This window comes from Anolis sagrei, chromosome 6, assembly GCF_037176765.1.
Source record: "Anolis sagrei isolate rAnoSag1 chromosome 6, rAnoSag1.mat, whole genome shotgun sequence".
Lineage (NCBI taxonomy): Eukaryota > Metazoa > Chordata > Lepidosauria > Squamata > Dactyloidae > Anolis > Anolis sagrei.
Genome location: NC_090026.1, coordinates 49,178,464 through 49,197,541, shown reverse-complemented (window position 1 = coordinate 49,197,541; position 19,078 = coordinate 49,178,464). Strand labels below are relative to the sequence as shown.

General features: G+C 42.8%; 1 protein-coding gene across 4 annotated transcripts in view; it reads right to left on the bottom strand.

The window, feature by feature from the left end:
* The window catches only part of PCGF2 (polycomb group ring finger 2), a 96,709-nt gene extending 83,842 nt beyond the window's left edge, over positions 1–12,867 (bottom strand). For all 4 annotated transcript variants that reach the window (XM_060781244.2, XM_060781246.2, XM_067470094.1 and 1 more), the window contains exon 1: positions 12,662–12,867. The gene's annotated coding sequence lies outside the window, so the exon portion shown is untranslated. The remainder of the gene's footprint in view (positions 1–12,661) is intronic.
* Positions 12,868–19,078: the final 6,211 nt, after the last annotated feature.

Here is a 19,078-nt window from a genome sequence, read left to right as displayed (position 1 = left end):
CCACTCAGATTGGTTCTACACGGCCATAGAAAATCCAGATCTGCTTTTAAATGGATTATATGGCAGTATAGACTCATATAATACAATTGAAAGCAGATAATTGTGATAATTTTATGCTTATGTTGTTTGGTTAATTTATGTCATGATGTTTACTCCGTATGTTTTGGTAATGTTTTGGTGAAGACTCGTGAGTCAACACCCTGAGATATGGATGGAGGATGATGAACAACGATTTTAGTGTGACGACTGACCATTGTAGTTATTGATTGTAATTGCTGTTTTAATGTTTTACTGTAATATGAATTATGATGTTTTATTGATTGTCTGTGATATTATGGTTGGAAACCGACCTGAGTCCCTCAAGAGAGGTGAGAAGGCCGGTATATAAAACTTTTAAATAAAATAAATAAATAAAATGTTGCTTGGAAACCACCCTGAGTCCCCCTCGGGGAGATAGAGTGGTATATAAATAAAGTTTATTATTATTATTATTATTATTATTATTATGTGGATGATCTGCACCAGGACTGCATTAAGATCACTACTGACTGAAAGGTCATGAGTTCGAAGCCAGCCCGGGTCGGAGTGAGCTTCCGACCAATTTGTCTAGCTTGTTGTCGACCTTTGCAGCCCGAAAGACAGTTGCATCTGTCAAGTAGGAAATTTAGGTACCACTTATGTGGAGAGGCTAATTTAACTAATTTACGAGGCCATAAAAATCTCCAGCAAGCATGCAAAGAATGAGGAAGTACTTCATCAGTGTCACAAACGGACGGTGAAGCGACAGCTCCCCTGGTGGCCAGAATACCCTCAGGGGAAAAAACTGGATTGTTAATAGCCTCTGAGTGTCTGTCTATATATGTTGTGTGTCCATGGCATTGCCATGTATATGTACATTGTAATCCGCCCTGAGTCCCTTGCAGGGTGAGAAGGGCGGAATATAAATACTGTAAATAAATGAATAATCTGGATTATGTGGCAGTGTTGATCCAGCCTCAGAAGTCAGTTCTGTTCGCTTATTCCCTTCCACACAGCCATATAATCCAAATTATCAAGGCAGATGATCCACAAGATCTGCTTTGAACTGGGTTATCTGAGTCCGCACTGCCATATAATCCAGGTATTTCTTTAATTTCTTTACAGCTGTGTGGAAGTGGGGCAGGTTAATAAAGGCCTCTTCTACAGGGGCATATAAAATCCAGATTATCTGCTTTGAACTGGATTATATGGCAGTGTAGACCGAGTTCAAAGCAGATAATGTGGCTCACTCATTGCTTTGATTTCTACCCTGCCTTTCTTCTCCAAGAAAGAATCACAAAGACCTTAACATTACAGGAGCACTACAATCTCCCACTTTCAAGCATCAGTACTTTAAAGCAATCCAAAATCATTTCAAGAACAATGGAAAAGGCAGCCCTTAAAGACCTTCCCATACAGGCATTTGCTCAAATGAAAGGCAGGTTGGGGGGCTGAGCCTTGTTGCTGTTGTTCCTCTGCCTTTCAAGTCATCTCCGACTTACAGAAAATGCGGTTTTTCTGGGCCAAAAGTGAACCCATCGGGACTCCTTTCCAGGAATTATCAATCGGAAAGCGATCAAGCAGGAAGAAATGGGAAGGCTTTGGCTGTCACTGAACCCTCCCAGGAATAATCAAGGGAAGTTGGTAGTCTACACCAGGGACCTTAGTATGGGAATGCGCTCCAGATTTTGAAGGGCAAAGCTAAGTAACCCTGGGGTTTATAAGCGTATAAGAGAAAGAAGGAAAGAAGGAGGGAAGGAAAGAAAGGGAGAGAAGGAAGGAAGGAGAGAAAGAAGGAGGGAAGGAAGGAAGGAAAGAGAGAGAGAGAGAGAGAGAGAGAAGGATGGAACCAAAGAGGGAAGAGAGGGAGGAAAGAAACAGGTAGAGAAGGAAGAAAGAAGGGAAAGAAAAAGAGGGAAGGACGGAAAGACGGAAGGAAGGGAGAGAAAGAAAGAAGGAAAGAGAGAGGGAGGGAAGGAGAGAAAGAAAGTATGAGAGAAAGAGGGAGGGAGAGAAGGAAGAAAGAAAGGAAAGAGAGAAAGAAGGATGGAACCAAAGAGCAAAGGAAAGGAGGAAAGAAACAGGTAAAGAAGGAAGGAAGAAGAAGGGAAAGAAGAAAGAAAAGAAAAGAGGGAGGAAAGAAAGGAAAGGGGGGAGGAAGAAAGGAAAGAGGAAGGAAAGAAAGTGAAAGAAGGAAGCAAAGAAAGAGGGAAGGAACAAAAGAGAGAAAGAGGGAGGGAAAGAAGGAAGGAAAGAGAGAAAGAAGGATGGAACCAAAGAGCAAAGGAAGGGAGGAAAGAAACAGGTAGAGGAGGAAGAAAGAAGAAGGGAAAGAGAAGGGAAAGAAAAAGAGGGAAGGAAAGAGGGAAGGAAGAAAGGAGAGAAAGAAAGAAGAAAAGAGAGAAGGAAGGATGGAACCAAAGAGGAAAGGAAGAGAGGAAAGAAACAGGTAGAGAAGGAAGAAAGAAGAAGGAAAAGAAAAAGAGGGAAGGGAGAGAAAGAAAGAAGGAAGGAAAGAGAGAGGGAAGGAAGGAAGGAGAGAAAGAAAGAATGAGAGAAAGAGGGAGGGAAAAAGTAAGGAAAGAGAGAAAGAAAGATGGAACCTAAGAGCAAAGGAAGGGAAGAAAGAAACAGGTAGAGAAGGAAGAAAGAAGAAGGGAAATAAGAAAGAAAAGAAAAGAGGGAGGAAAGAAAGAAAGTGAAAGAAGGAAGCAAAGAAAGAAAGAAGGATGGAACCAGAGCAAAGGAAGGGAGGAAAGAAACAGGTAGAGGAGGAAGAAAGAAAAAGGGAAAGAGAAGGGAAATAAAAAAGGGAAGGAAAGAGGGAAGGAAGAAAGGAGAGAAAGAAAGAAGGAAAGAAAGTGAAAGAAGGAAGGAAAGAGAGAAGGGGGAAGGAAGGAGAGAAGGAAGGAAAGAGAGAAAGAGGGAGGGAGGGAGGGAGGGAGGGAGGGAAGGAGGGAGGGAAGGAAGGAAGGAAGGAAGGAAGGAAGGAAGGAAGGAAGGAAAGAGAGAAAGAAGGATGGAACCAAAGAGGAAAGGAAGGGAGGAAGGAAAGAGGTAGAGGAGGAAGAAAGAAGAAGGGAAAGAAAAAGAGGGAAGGAAGGAAGGAGAGAAAGAAGGAAAGAAAATGAAAGAAGGAAGCAAAGAAAGAGGGAGGGAAGGAGAGAAGGAACGAAAGAAAGAGGGAGGGAGGGAGGGAGGGAGGGAGGGAAGGAAGGAAGGAAGGGAAGAGAGAGAAAAGGATGGAACCAAAGAGCAAAGGAAGGGAGGAAAGAAACAGGTAGAGAAGGGAGAAAGAAGAAAGGAAATAGAAGGGAAAGAAAAAGGGGGCAGGAAGGAAAGAGAGAAGGAAGAAAGGAGAGAAAGAAAGAAGAAAAGAAAGAGGGAAGGAAGGAGAGAAGGAAGGGAAGAGAGAAAGAGGGAGGGAAGGAAAGAAGGAAAGAGAGAAAGAAGGATGGAACCAAAGAATAAAAGGAGGGGGGAGAAACAGGTAGAGAAGAAAGAAGGGAAAGAGGAAGGAAAAGAAAAAGTGGGAGGGAAGGAAAGAAAGAAGAAAGAAAGGAGAGAAAGAAAGAAAGAGAGTGAGAGAGAGAGAGAGAGAGAGAGAGAGAGAGAAGGAGGGAAGATTGACCACAGCAACGCCTGGCGGGTACAGCTAGTATTTATATCTATCTATCTATCTATCTATCTATCTGTCTGTCTGTCTGTCTGTCTGTCTGTCTGTCTATCTATCTTTAAGGAAAATTTCTTGGATGAGGAAAGGACTTGGTCCTCCCCCTAAAATGGCAAAACCCTTGCTGACACCAAGCCTTTTGCGACTTAGGGAGACCCTCAAGGGAAGCTATCAGGTGACTTGTGAGTGTGCCCATAAAATGAAGCTATCGCAGGCTTTTCTTGACTAGATTTATTCAGAAGAGGTTTGTTCTTGCCTTCCTCTGAGGCTGAGAGAGTGTGACCAGACAACCCAGTGATTCCAGGGTTGGACAGTACTTGTTCCTGGGTTTATTTAGGGCACTGATTCAGAAAACTGAACTGCATAGACCACATTCATTCCAGGCCCCTTCTACTCTGCCATATAATCCTGATTGTCAAAGCAGATAATCCACAACATCTACTTTGAACTGGATCATATGAGGGCCCATCCAGACAGGTCCTATATCCCAGGATCTGATCCCAGGTTTTTTTGTTTATCTCATATTATCTGGCAGTGCCAACTATCTGGAAGGGCTCAGAGTCTATAATGCCATATAATCCAGTTCAAAGAAAATAATCTGGACTTGATATGGCAGTCTAGAAGGGGGCCTAGTTTCTTAGGCTGGATCTACACTGCCCTATGTCCCAGGACCTGATCCCAGATTTGAACTGAATTATATGAATCTCCCTTGCCATATAATCTGGGATAAGAAGATAATCCAGAATCAGATTCTGGGATATAGGACCCTTTAAAAGCAGAAGCAGCATTCGTCTGGATCTACACAGCCATATAATTCAGATTATCGAAGCACATAATCACAGGATCTGCTTTGAACAGGATCATATGAGACCATACTGCCATATAATCTAGTTCAAAGCAGATAATATGGATGTTATATGGCAGTGTAGTAGAGGCCTCAGGCCCCTTCCACACAGCTATATAAAATCCACAGGGAACTGAGTTATTTAGCAGTGTGGGTTCAGATATTCCACTTCAAAGCAGATACTGTGGATTATATGCCTTGATGTTCTGGGTCATATGGTTGTAGAAGGGCCCTCAGATAGGTTTGACCTGGTTTTCTATGGGTAAGCAGATTACAAGTGTCTGTCTGACTGTCTGTGTATATATGTTGTGTGTCTATGGCATTGAATGTTTGCCATGTATATGTACATTGTAATCCGCCCTGGGTCCCCTGCAGGGTGAGAAGGGTGGAACATAAATACTGTAAGTAAGTAAGTAAGTAAGTAAGTAAATACATAAATGTGTGTTAGGGTCCCTTCACACAGCCATATAATCCAGAATATCAAGGCAGAAAATCCCACAATACCTGCTTTGAACTGGGTTATCAGAGTCCACACTGCCAAATATTCCAGTTCAAAGCAGCTAATGTTGGATTTTATTCAGCTGTATGGAAAGGGCCTTAGATGAGATATTTTCTATGATAGGGAGAAACTGGGGGCATTTTTGGAATTATCAGGAAAGGGCTACCATTTGAGGCACCACAATGTGTGTTGGTGGCCAGGGTCATATATTAGAGGAGACAGGCTGCTTGCCTTTCTGCAACTGTACAGATATTAAGAATATATTCCAGGAACTGCTGTTTTCTCTATTTTATAGGGGAAAATAGAATTTTGATAGGAAGACAACAGGAGCCACGGTTTGGTTTAGGGAGCTGGAATCCTTCTACACTACCATACAATCCAGATTATCAAATCAGATAATCCACATTATCTGCTTTGAACTGGATTACATGACTCCAGACTTCCATATAATCCAGTTCAAAGCAGATACTATGGATTGTATATGGCAGTGTAGAAGGGGTCAGAGTTGGTTGGATAACCTAGTATCACAGTGCCCTTCCACACAGGCATATATTCCAGAATATCAAGGCAGAAAATTCCACAATATCTGCTTTGAACTGGGATCTATGGGGGCTTCCATACAGCCATATAACCAAGAATATCAAGACAGATAATCCACAATATCTGCTTTGAACTGGGATATCTGAGTGCCCTTCCACACAGCCCTATATCCCAGAATATCAAGGCAGAAAATCCCATAATATCTGCTTTGAACTGGGATATATGGGGGCCTTCCATACAGCCATATAACCAAGAATATCAAGACAGATAATCCACAATATCTGCTTTGAACTGGATTATCCGAGGGCCCATCCACACAGCCCTATATCCCAGAATATCAAGGCAGAAAATCCAACAATATCTGCTTTGAACTGGGTTCACACTCAGATAATGTGGGATTTTCTGTCTTGATATTCTGAGATATAGGGCTGTGTGGAAGGGCCCTGGGTCCACACTGCCATATATCCCAGTTCAAAGCAGAAAATGTGGGATTTTATTCAGCTGTGTGGAAGGGGGCTGAGTCTATACTGCCATATATTGTAGTTCAGAGCATATAATGTGGGATTTTGGATTGTTGTAGCTTTTTCAGGCTATATGGCCATGTTCTAGAAGTATTTTCTCCTGGCTTTTTGCTTGCATCTATGGCAAGCATCTTCAGAGGTTGTGAGGTCCACATAACCTCTGAGGATGCTTGCCATAGATACAGGCGAAAAGTCAGGAGAGAATGCTTCTAGAACATGGCCATATAGCCCGAAAAACCTACAACAACCCAGTGATTCCAGCCATGGAAGCCTTGGACAATACAATGTGAGATTTCATTCAGGGCCACAGTTTAAATTGAGAGGGATAAAAATAGCCCACCCAATTCCATCAATGTTTTAATGACTATTTTTCACCAGTGAGTGAACAACACTTAAGAGTGTAAATAAATAACTACACAGGGTTCTTAAAACAAGCCAGGATAAGACAAAAGCCAGGGAAGGGAAGAAGGAGAGTGTGAATCCCTCACTTCTTTAAAACCCTCCTACCAGGTATATCCTACCTTGTTCATGCACAGCATTTATTTTTAAAATTTTAAATTATTACATTTTAAATCCTTGTGTGTCATTGTTATATGTGATTTATATTAATTTGTATTGCATTGTATTGTTTTGTTTACTGCTTTTCTGTTTTATTGATGTGTTGTTGGGCTTGGCCTAATGTAAGCCGCTCTGAGTCCTTTGGGGAGATGGTGGCGAGGTATAAATAAAGTATTATTATTATTATTATTATTATTATTATTATTACTAGCCGTCCCCTGTCCCACGTTGCTGTGGCCCAGTCTGATGATCTGGAAAATAAAGGAATGAGAAAGTGTTGGTTTCTAATGTATGTAATTTCTTTATGCTTTTGGGTAAACAGTATTTCTTGCTCTTTCTTTGTCGGTGTTGATGTGGAGAGTTGTCTGGTTTGCCCACCCTGGAATAGGCAACATATCATTGTCCTTCTTTAAGGGTCCCTTTCAAATCTATGGTACTATATCTGTCATAAACATATGTGTGTTTGTGAATCATATATGGTTATCTATATCTATGGCTGGATGGCTCTTTGTCAGGAGGGCTCTATATTTTCTTGCTCTGGTGAAGGGAGTTGGACTGGATGGCCCTAAGGTAGCATTTCTCAACTTGGGGTTTGGGACCCCTGGGGACGGGTTCCGAGGGGGTGTCACAAGGGTCACCAAAGACCACCAGAAAACACAGTATTTTCTGTGTATTGTCGAAGGCTTTCATGGCCAGAATCAGTGGGTTGTTGTAGGTTTTTCCAGGCTATATGGCCATGTTCTAGAAGCATTTTCTCCTGATGTTTCGCCTGCATCTATGGCAAGCATCCTCAGAGGTCTGTTGGAAGTAGGAAAATGGGTTTATATATCTGTGGAATGACCAGGGTGGGACAAAGGACTTTTGTCTGCTGGAGCTAGGTGTGAATGTTTCAACTGACCACCTTCATTCCACAGATATATAAACTCATTTTCCTACTTCCAACAGACCTCACTACCTCTGAGGATGCTTGCCATAGATGCAGGCGAAACGTCAGGAGAAAATGCCTCTAGAACATGGCCATATAGCCCGGAAAAACCTACACCAACACAGTATTTTATGTTGGTCATCATGAGGGTTCTGTGTGGGAAGTGTGCCCCAATTTCGTCGGTGGGGTTCAAAATGTGTTTATATTTGGGCATATTGAGTATTCATGCCAAATTTGGTCCAGATCCATCATTGTTTGAGTCCACAGTGCTCTCTCGATGTAGGTGAACTACAACTCCAAAACCAAAGGACAGTTCTCCCGTGCCCACCAAACCCTTCCAGTATTTTCTGTTGGTCACGGGAGAACTGTGTGCCAAGTTTGGTTCAATTCCATCATTGGTGGGGTTCAGAATGCTCTTTGATTGTAGGTGAACTATAAATCCCAGCAACTACAACTCCCAAATGACAAAATCGGGGGGTTTTTTTTAGTGAAGGACATACATTGGGCTGTTAGGTGTACTGTGTCCAAATTTGGTGCCAGTTCGTCCAGTGGTTTTGGAGTTATGTTAATCCCACAAACAAACATTACGGTGAACTATAAATCCAAGCAACTACAAACTCCCAAATGACAAAATCTTTTTTTTTTTTTTAGTGAAGGACAATCATTGGGTTGTTAGGTGTACTGTGTCCAAATTTGGTGTCAGTTCGTCCAGTGGTTTTGGAGTTATGTTAATCCCACAAACAAACATTGCATTTTTATATATATAGATTATTATGATCAAAACCAGGAAGCAACACAGAGGAGGAGGAGGAAAAAAAGGTGTAAGCAAGCTGGCTTTCTCATCATTATATCTGTTCTTTCATTCATAGCTTCAGCTTCCTTTCCTTCGACAGGCGACCAGAAATATTTCCAGGCTCTTTCCAAGCCCCTTTCCCACAAGATCCTTCAAACCCTTTACACCAGTGTTTCTCAACCTGGGGGTCGGGACCCTTGGAGGGGTCGCGAAGGGGTGTCAGAGGGGTCGCCGAAGACCATCGGAAGACACAGTGTTTTCTGTTGGTCGTGGGGGTCTCTGTGTGAGAAGTCTGGCCCAATTCTATCATTGGTGGGGTTCAGAGTGCTCTTTGATTGTAGGTGAACTATAAATCCCAGCAACTACAACTCCCAAATGTCAAGATTCTATTTTCCCCAAACTCCGCCAGTGTTCACATTTGGGCATATTGAGTGTTTGTGCCAAATTTGGTCCTGATCCATTGTTTGATTCCACAGTGCTCTCTGGATATTGGTGAACTACAACTCCCAAACTCAAGGTCAATGTCCACTAAACCCTTCCAGTATTTTCTATTAGTCATGGGAATTCTGTGTGCCAAGTTTGGTTCAATTCCATCGCTGGTAGACTTCAGAATGCTCTTTGATTGTAGGTGAACTATAAATCCCAGCAACGACAACTCCCAAATGTCAAGGTCTATTTCCCCCAAAACTCCACTAGTGTTCACATTTAGGCATGAGTATTTGTGCCAAGTTTGGTCCAGATCCATCATTGTTTGAGTCCACAGATATAGGTGAACTACAAGTCTAGTATTTTCTCCAAATTTCACCAGTGTTGACATGCGGGCAGAGTTTGGTCCAGATCCATCATTGTTTGAGTCCACAGTGCTCTCTGGATGAAGGTAAACTACAATTCCCAAACTCAAGGACAATGCCCACCAGAGCCTTCCAGTATTTTCTGTTGGTCATGGGAGTTCTGTGTGCCAGGTTTGGTTCAATTCCATCGCTGGTAGACTTCAGAATGCTCTTTGATTGTAGGTGAACTATAAATCCCAAATGTCAAAATCACCCCCCCCCCCTAACCCCACCAGTAGCAATGAAAATAATTCTATGGTTAGGGGTCACCACAGCATGATTAACTGTATTAAGGGGTCGGTCGCAGCATTAGGAAGGTTGAGAACCACCAGGGCCGTAGCCAGAAAAAAATTTCAGGAGGGGTTGAAATTTTCGGGGGGGGGGGTTGAAAATTTTGCGGGGGGGGGGTGTTGAAAGCTGTCTCCTAGCTCACGCTGAAGTAAAGAGCATAGCAGGGGGCAGAGCAGCCTTCAATAGCCTGCAGCTCCGCCCTTGTCAACCACCTCCACCAAGTCTGGCCTCCTTAATGAGAGCATTCAATATCCCGCCCCCCAACTTGGTTGCTTCACTACTGTTCTGTCGAGCGCTGGGCCTGTAAATAATTGTCTTTAGAACAGGATGTGCAACCTTTGCCCAGCGGGAAGCCAGGGGGCCTAAAGAGAAGTTCTCAGAGGTTTCCACCACAAACAGTCTTTAGATGGCTTGAGAAGTACAACAAAGTCTTTTATTAATGAATAATCAAACAGAAACTTCTCTTGTCTTCAGTAAAGTTAAGCAAATGATTCCAAGCTTTTAGGCAACTGGTGAATTCCTAATCTTGCCCACGAAGGACAGGCAACTGACTTCAATAACTTCTTCTTTAAAGGAAAATCCCCGTTTTAACTTCTCCCAGGCTGACTGTAATCTAACCCTTACTGATGTGGGCTCTGCTACCGGGTCGAACTGCGTCTCGAATGCCGAGTGGACCTACCAGCAAGGCAGTAGATGTTCTCCAGCTGGAGCTCTTTGGTCTTTAGGGCTGTTTTCCTGGAAATTCTTTGGAGACTCTTAAGACCTTTCTCCCCCGGAAGGTCTTAAGGGTTGAAGCTTTTGTACAGGGGAAGCTTGCACACATCCTATGCATAAGCTTACCTTGCTGAGACTAACTAAAAATGGCTCCCTTCCCTTCCCAATTTGCCCTGAGCAAGGGGTGGAACCAAAACTTAACAATGATGGACAGGTGACTTGCCCTATGACTGCAACCAAAGAAGCCACCTATCTGCAGAGTCCCTGAAACCTAGGACTGCAAGCAAACATTTAATACAAAGCAAATAAAGTTGGAGCTCCTGGTACAGCTGTACCAGAACAACTACATCGGCTATTGCTGCAAGTAATGACAGTGTGAATAAATTGCCAATATCTACGTGGGGCTGCCCTTGAAGACGGCCCGGAAGCTTCAGCTAGTCCAGCACGCGGCAGCCATGTTACTAACAGGAGCAGGACGCAGGGAGCACACAACGCCCTTGTTGTTCCAGCTCCACTGGCTGCTGATCTGCTTCCGGGCCCAATTTAAGGTGCTGGTGCTATCCTACAAAGCCCTAAACGGTTCCAGCCCAAAATACCTTTCGGACCGCATCTCGGCCTATGAGCCCATGAGGACCTTGAGATCGTCTGGGGAGGCCCTTCTCTCGATCCCGCCTGCCTCACAGGCACGTCTGGCGGGGACGAGGGATAGGGCCTTCTCAGTGGTGGCCCCCCGGCTGTGGAACACCCTCTCTGTTGACATCAGGCAGGCGCCCTCCCTTATGTCCTTCCGGAAGAGCCTGAAGACCTGGCTTTTCGAGAAGGCATTTAACTAAATGCTACGGTAACTGGAAATGACAACTGGAACGGAATGTAGACTACGAGATTGGTTATGATTCTATGATAAGACGAAGCGGATTATTTTAGTGTAGTTAGATGATAGTGTATTAGTGTTATGTTGTTGATAGTGTCATGGTAGTTTATTGTATAATATGTTTGTTATATGTTGTACACCGCCACGAGTCGCCCTACAAATGAAGTAAATAAATAAATAAATAAATAAATTGAGATAGTGCTTGCAGTTCTCGAGGGACTCTTGATTTTTTGCATCTCATAGACTTAGCATGGGTTTTTGGTTAACCAGTTAAAATTCATGAGTAAACCAGTTTTTTAAAAAAAAAATCTGAAACATTTCGGGGGGGGGTTGAACCCCTAACCCCCCCCCCCCCCCTCGCTACAGGCCTGAGAACCACTGCTTTACACAAAAAAGCTCAGATTTGGAGACAGACAGCCTCTTTCCAAGCCCCTTCCCCACAAAATCCCTCACACAGAATCCTGCCCAGATTTGGAGACCGCCAACGTTGTCAACCCCCTTTTCCTTTCCCCGCCTCCGAAAGGGGAGAATAATAATAATAGTCCAATTCCCATGTGATTTGGGGAATGACAGGAGCGCACACACAAGCTCTAGATTTCCCAAGATCAAATTATATTAACCCCTTCCAGCCTGGGTCCCAAGAAAGAAAGAAAGTCCATGCAAAACCCTGCTTGCGATTCCAACGCGAGGCAAAACAAAACAATGCATTTCTCTTCTTCCTCCCTAAAGAAATACATCATTTTCTAGACACACACACATACACACCCTGCGGCCATATTCTCTGGATCCCCTTCTGTGAAATGAGGGTTGCAATTCCCATCATTCCCTGTTTATTTTCCCTACAACCAAGCATCTCTGGGGCCTGTGCGCCCTGGGAAGAATTACGCACGCGTTTTTACGCACCAAAACATCTTGGCATTTGGATCGCTTTAGAACCATTAATAACCACATAAACCCGAACCATCATAGTCTTTTCTTTCAGAGACAGCATAAGAGATGCTGGCTGTCAAAAAATACAAACCTCCAAACCCTCTGGATTGTCCAAATCGCTTTATTTCCAATGCGCCCCCCGTTTCTTTCCAAAACAGTCCACCTTTGCGCATTAAAGCGTTCCCAAAAATTGTTGCAAAACAAAGAGGCCAAAATACACAAACAGATACATAGTGTCTCCCCAGTCACAAAATATGTATATATAGAGAGAGAGGTTAAGAGGGGGGGGGGGGATTTGGAAGGAAAGGAAGGTTGCAAGATGGGGTGTTTTGGGGGTCCTTTTTTGGAGAGGTGCTGGAGAGTGGCGGCACCTCTCCAAAAAGAGATTTGGAGGCACTGTGAAAGAGAGAAGGGAGGGAAAGGGAAAAAGAATAGAGAGAGAAAGGATCGGCCATCTTGAAAGCAATATACACTACAGCGAGGCTGGGGGGGGGGGGGGGGGGGAGGGAAGAAAAAGCAGAAGGAGGGAAGGAAGGCGCGACAAAGGAAGGAAAGAAGGAAGGAGCCCAAGCAAGGCGGGAGGCGCTCTCCAAAGCCATCCTTTTGGAGAAGGAAAGGAGGGGGGGGGGGGGACACACAATAAAGAAGCCCTACCTGATCCCGGATCCTTTCTAGGGCCCCCCAAAGCAGCCAAAGCCGGGACAGAAGGGGGGTTTGCGGGGATCCACACCCCCTTCTGTAAATCGGATTGTAATTTTGGGGGAAATCTCTCCTCTTGAGACGCAAACGTTCCTCCTCTGTCTGCCAAACTGGAGAAAAGAAGCCCAGGGCCGGGAGAGCGACAAAATGGCCCTTCCCCCCCCTTTTCCCCGCCCCTTTGGGGGCCTCACGTGATCCTGTCTCTGTCGGGTGTTTGCCAAAGAGAGGAGCCCCCCTTTTTCAAAATCCTAATCACCCTAATACTGCTAAATGTCGGGGAAAGGGAAGGACAGCAGTGGAATATAGTTTGGCTGGTGCAAAAATGGGTGGCAGCCTTTTTTTCCCAAACCAGACACCCATGCAGACAATACCCAAACAACTCACCCTCCTTCCTTCTCTCCATCCATCAGGCAAAATGATATATAGCTCGGCTGGGAAAGGCTGAAAAAGGGAAGCCAATTCGGTTGGCTTTGGTGGGAGCAAGAAAGAACAAAGGGAGACAGCTTTGGGGTCCCTCATTTGGGGTCTTTGAGAGGGAGGGAAGGCTGGGAAAGACACAAAGCAAAAGTTTGGACCACAACCGCAAAGCCCCAAAGCCGACAATTTGGCTGGATCTACACTGGCCATAGAAATGCACGATTTATCTAGCAATTTAGGTCCCTTATAAGGTAAAGGTAAAGACCTGAAAACACAAGAAGAGTTGGGTAATACATTATATTATTAATTATTATTATTATCTATTTGGCAATTTAGTCCCCTTATAAGGTAAAGGTAAAGACCTGAAACCACAAGAAGAGTTGGGCAATACATTATTATTACTATTTTGGCAATTTAAGTCCCTTATAAGGTAAAGGTAAAGACCTGAAACCACAAGAAGAGTTGGGTAATACATTATATTATTAATTATTATTATTATCTATTTGGCAATGTAGGCCCTTTATAAGGTAAAGGTAAAGACCTGAAACCACAAGAAGAGTTGGGTAATACATTATATTTTGTATTATTATTATTATTATTATTATTATTATTATGGCAATTTAGGTCCCTTATAAGGTAAAGGTAAAGACCTGAAATCACAAGAAGAGTTGGGTAATACATTATATTTATTATTATTATTATTATTATTATTATTATTATTATTATTATTATGGCAATTTAGGTCCCTTATAAGGTAAAGTTAAAGACCTGAAAACACAAGAAGAGTTGGGTAATACATTATATTATTAATTACTATTATTATTATCTATTTGGCAATTTAGGCCCTTTCTCTAAAGGTAAAGACTTGAAACAACAAGAAGAGTTGGGTAATACATTATATTTCTTCTTCCTCCTCCTCCTCCTCTTCTTCTTCTATTATTATTATTATTATTATTATTATCTATTTGGCAATTTAGGCCCCTTATAAGCTAAAGGTAAAGACCTGAAAACACAAGAAGACAGGTAATACATTATATTTCTTCTTCTTCTTCTTCTTCTTCTTCTTATTATTATTATTATTATTATTATCTATTTGGCAATTTAGGTCCCTTATAAAGTAAAGACCTGAAAACACAAAAAGAGTTGGGTAATACATTATAATTATTATTATCATCATCATCATCTATTTGGCAATTTAAGCCCCTTATAAAGTAAAGGTAAAGACCTGAAACCACAAGAAGAGTTGGGTAATACATTATTATTATTATTATTATTATTATTATTATTATTATTATTATTATCTACCAGTCAGATAAATAGATAATAATACTAATACTATTAATAATAATGTATAATTATTGTGAGGTCTATTTCCAACAGACCTCACAACCTCTGAGGATACCTGCTATAGATGCAGGTGAAAAGTCAGGAGAGAATGCTTCTGGAACATGGCCATACAACCTGGATAACTCACAGCAGACCAACAACAACAACAAAATACGTTGTGGGAGGCTTTCGTGGTGGGAATCACTGGGTTGCTGTGAGTTTTCCAGGCTGTTCCAGTAGCATTCTCTCCTGACGTTTCCCCCACATCTATGGCAGGCATCCTCAGAGGTTGTGAGGTCTGTTGGAAATGGACCTCACAATAATAATACATTATTAGTAGTAGTATTGCCTAGTTTCCAAAAACCTCCACCACCTCCTCCTCTTTCTTATTATTATCTACCATTTAGAATAAATAGATGATAATAATAATAATAATAATAATGTTTTTTGAAACTAAGCAAGTGAGGTTTATATATTTGTGGAATGTCGATGGAGGGAGAAAGAACTCTAGACAAGACTTCACAACCCCTGAGGATGCCTGCCATAGATGTGGGAGAAACGTCAGGAGAGAATGCTTCTAGAATATAGCCATACTGCCCGGAAAACTCACAGCAACCCAATAACATAATATATTGCCTGCCTCTCCTTATGACTTCAAGTCTTTGCTATATAAGAAGGCCCCTAAATTGCCAAATAGTGCATTTATATTGCCATAGATCATAGAATCATAGCGTTGGAAGAGACCTCTTGGGCCATCTAGTCCAACCCCCTGCTAAGAAGCAGGAAAATCGCAAATAGTCGGGTTTAGGGCTTAGTGGTTGTGGCAAATGCTAGGTTTGCGTGAAGCCCAAAGGAGTGGATCCACGACAAATCGGATAGGATATTATTATTATTATTATTATTATTATTATTATTATTATTCTGCTATACCTCCCACAACTGCATAGCATTGAGCCAGGGCAGTTCAAGTGCTGTCAAACTGCATGAATTCTACAATTTTAGATGCACTCCAGAAGGGACACTTTCCCCAAATCGATCTAATTCCACTACATACAAAGTTTTGCCCCAGTGGCTGACTGAGCCCCCTTCCACACAGCTGTATTAAATCCACATTGAACTGGATTATATGGCAGTGTGGACTCAAATCATCCAGTTCAAAGCAGACATCGTGGATTATCTGCCTTAATCTTCTGAGTTATATGGCTGTGTGGGAAGGACTCTGAGACCCTTTCTACACTGCCATGTAAAATCCATATTATCTGCTTGGATAATCCGGATTATATGGCAGTGTAGAAGGGGCCAAGGGGGCTACAATGCGAGAGGTCGCCTTTCTGGTGGAAAGGGTTCCCCCACTAAGGCTGGATCTACCATATTAAATCCAGATTATCTGCTTTGAGCTGTGTGGACTCACATAATCCAGTTCAGAGCAAATAATGTGGATGATCTGCTTTGACAATCTGGATTATATGGCTGGTGTAGATCCAGCCCTACAGGCATTGCTATCCTTGAGCCTCCTTGGGTGCATCTAATAATTTATTATTATTATTATTATTATTATTATTATTATTACTTTATTTGTACCAAAAACCCCAAATTAGGTTTTTGAAAACTAGGCAAGTGGGGTTTATATATTTGTGGAATGTCCATGGAGGGAGAAAGAACTCTAGACAAAGACTTCAAAACCTCTGAGGATGCCTGCCATAGATGTGGGCGAAACGTCAGGAGAGAATGCTTCTGGAACATGGCCATGCAGCCTAAAAAATTCACAACAACCCAACGATTCCGGCCATGAAAGCCCGCGACAACACAGAGGAAATGAATATGGAAAGGCTCTAAAAAGACTAGTCGCTGAGCTACCGAAAACAACATCTACATTGTAGAATTAATCCGGTTTGACAGTTCTTTAATTGTCATGGCTCAATGCTATAGGATCTTGCAGCTACAGAGACTTTGTGTGCCAGTGAGTGCTGATGCCTCACCAAACGCTCATTTTTAGTGGGTTATATGGCCATGTTCTAGTGGCATTCTCTCCTGACGTTTCGCCTGCATCTATGGCAAGCATCCTCGGAGGTTGTGAGTTATTTTTAGGCTTCCAGAGTCCTAAATGAAGCGGGATAACCAAGTTTCTAAGAAAGTGTCTTTTTTGCTAGCCCTGTCGTCCTAAAATCCACCTGCTATATGGCTTTATGGCCATGTTCTAGTGGCATTCTCTCCTGACGTTTCGCCTGCATCTATGGCAAGCATCCTCGGAGGTTGTGAGTCATTTTTAGGCTTCCAGAGTCCTAAATGAAGCGGGATAACCAAGTTTCTAAGAAAGTGCCTTTTTTGCTAGCCCTGTCGTCCTAAAATCCACCTGCAAAATGGATCAGATTCAAGCAGGAGTTTCAAATATTGCTGGTGTGGACAATTTGAAGCCCCTGGTGCCTCTCAACTAGCTTTTCCACACTGGAATGCAGTCTCTTCCAGGATGATGGCGGTTTGAAGTTGATATTGTAAAGTCTGGCGGGTTACAACACACGTCTGGAATGCCGCCCGGCTCTGTTTTAGGTTTCAACATCTTTTCTCAATGCAAGGAAACCCCATTTTTTTCTTCTGCTCCAGCCATGTTTAGTCTATTTCTTTTCCCATTCGCTAGACAGGCTCAGTCTAAAGAATGTTAGCAGACTATTTAGAACTAGACGTCCCCTGCCAGGCGTTGCTGTGGCCCAGTCTGGTGATCTGGAAAATAAAGTATATATTCTAATATGTGTAATTTCTTTATGCTTGTGGGTAAACAGTATTTCTTATTGTTTCTTTGTCAGTGTTGATGTGGAGACTGTCTAGTTTGCCTATTCTGGAACATACAACATATAATTGTCCTTCTTTAGGGGTCCCTTTCAAATCTCTCTCTGTGTGAATAATATCTATCTATATCTACTATGGCTGGATGGCTCTTTGTCAGGTGGGCTTTGAATACGTTTTCTTGCCCTGGTGAAGGGAGTTGGATTGGGTGACCTTAAGTATTTTCTGTTGGTCGTGGGGGTTCTGTGTGGGAAGTTTGCCGTTCGTGGGGTTCAGAATGCTCTTTGATTGTAGGTGAACTGTGAATCCCAGTGACTTCAACTCCCAAATGTCAAGGTCTATTTTCATGGGGGTTCAGTGTGGGAGGTTTGCCCCAATTCTGTCGTTGGTCCTCCTCCTCCTCTTCCTCCTCCTCCTCTTCCTCCTCCTCCTCTTCCTCCTCCTCCTCTTCCTCCTCCTCTTCCTCTTCCTCCTCTTCCTCCTCCTCCTCCTCCTCTTTCTTCTTCTTCTTCTTCTTCTTCTTCTTCTTCTTCTTCTTCTTCTTATCTATTTGGCAATTTAGGTTCCTTATAAGGTAAAGGTAAAGAACTGAAATCACAATAAGAGTTGGGTAATACATTATTATTATTATTATTATTATTATTATTATTACCTACCATTTAGATAAATAGATAATAATACGAATACTACTACTAATAATAATGCATTATTATTGTGATGTCTATTTCCAACAGACCTCACAACTTCTGAGGCTGCCTGCCATAGATGTGGGGGAATCGTCAGGAGAGAATGCTACTGGAACGTGGGCATATAGCCTGGAAAACTCACAGCAACCTAGTGATTCCCACCATGAATGCCTTCCACATTATATAGTTGTTGGTGTTGGTGTTGTTATTGGGTTGCTGTGAGTTTTCCAGGTTGTCAGGAGAGAATGCTACTGGAACATGGGCATGTAGCCTGGAAAACTCACAGTGATTCCCACCATGAATGCCTTCCACATTATATAGTTGTTGGTGTTGGTGTTGTTATTGGGTTGCTGTGAGTTTTCCAGGTTGTCAAGAGAGAATGCTACTGGAACATGGGCATGTAGCCTGGAAAACTCACAGCAACCCAGTGATTCCCACCATGAATGCCTTCCACATTATATAGTTGTTGGTGTTGTTGGTGTTGTTATTGGGTTGCTGTGAGTTTTCCAGGTTGTATGGCCATGTTCCAGAAGCACTCTCTCCTGACTTTTCACCTACATCTATGGCAGGCATTCTCAAAGGTTGTGAGCTGGGCATGTTTAGCCTGAAGAAGAGAAGGCTGAGAGGAGATATAATAGCCATGTATAAATATGTGAGAGGAAGTCATAGGGAGGAAGGAGCAAGCTTGTTTTCTGCTGCCCTGGAGACTAGGACTTCAAACTACAAGAAAGGAGACTCCATCTGAATATTAGGAAGAACTTCCTGACTGTGAGAGCCGTTCAGCAATGGAACTCTCTGCCCCGGAGTGTGGTGGAGGCTCCTTCTTTGGAAGCTTTTAAACAGAGGCTGGATGGCCATCTGTCGGGGGTGCTTTGAATGCAATATTCCTGCTTCTTGGCAGGGGGTTGGACTGGATGGCCCACGAGGTCTCTTCCAACTCTAGGATTTTATGGTTCTATGCAGTCCTTTCACAATGAAAACACGCCTCTTCTTGCTTGGTCAATGTGGTGTCGGGGCCACATCTACACTTTAGGATAAATGCGGTTTGATCCCATTTTGTTTGCCATTACCCAATGCTATAGGTCTAGGAGTTGTGTAGTTGGGTGGTGCAACTGCACTCCTTGGCAGAGAAGACTTTGCAAACTACAACTCCCAGGATCCC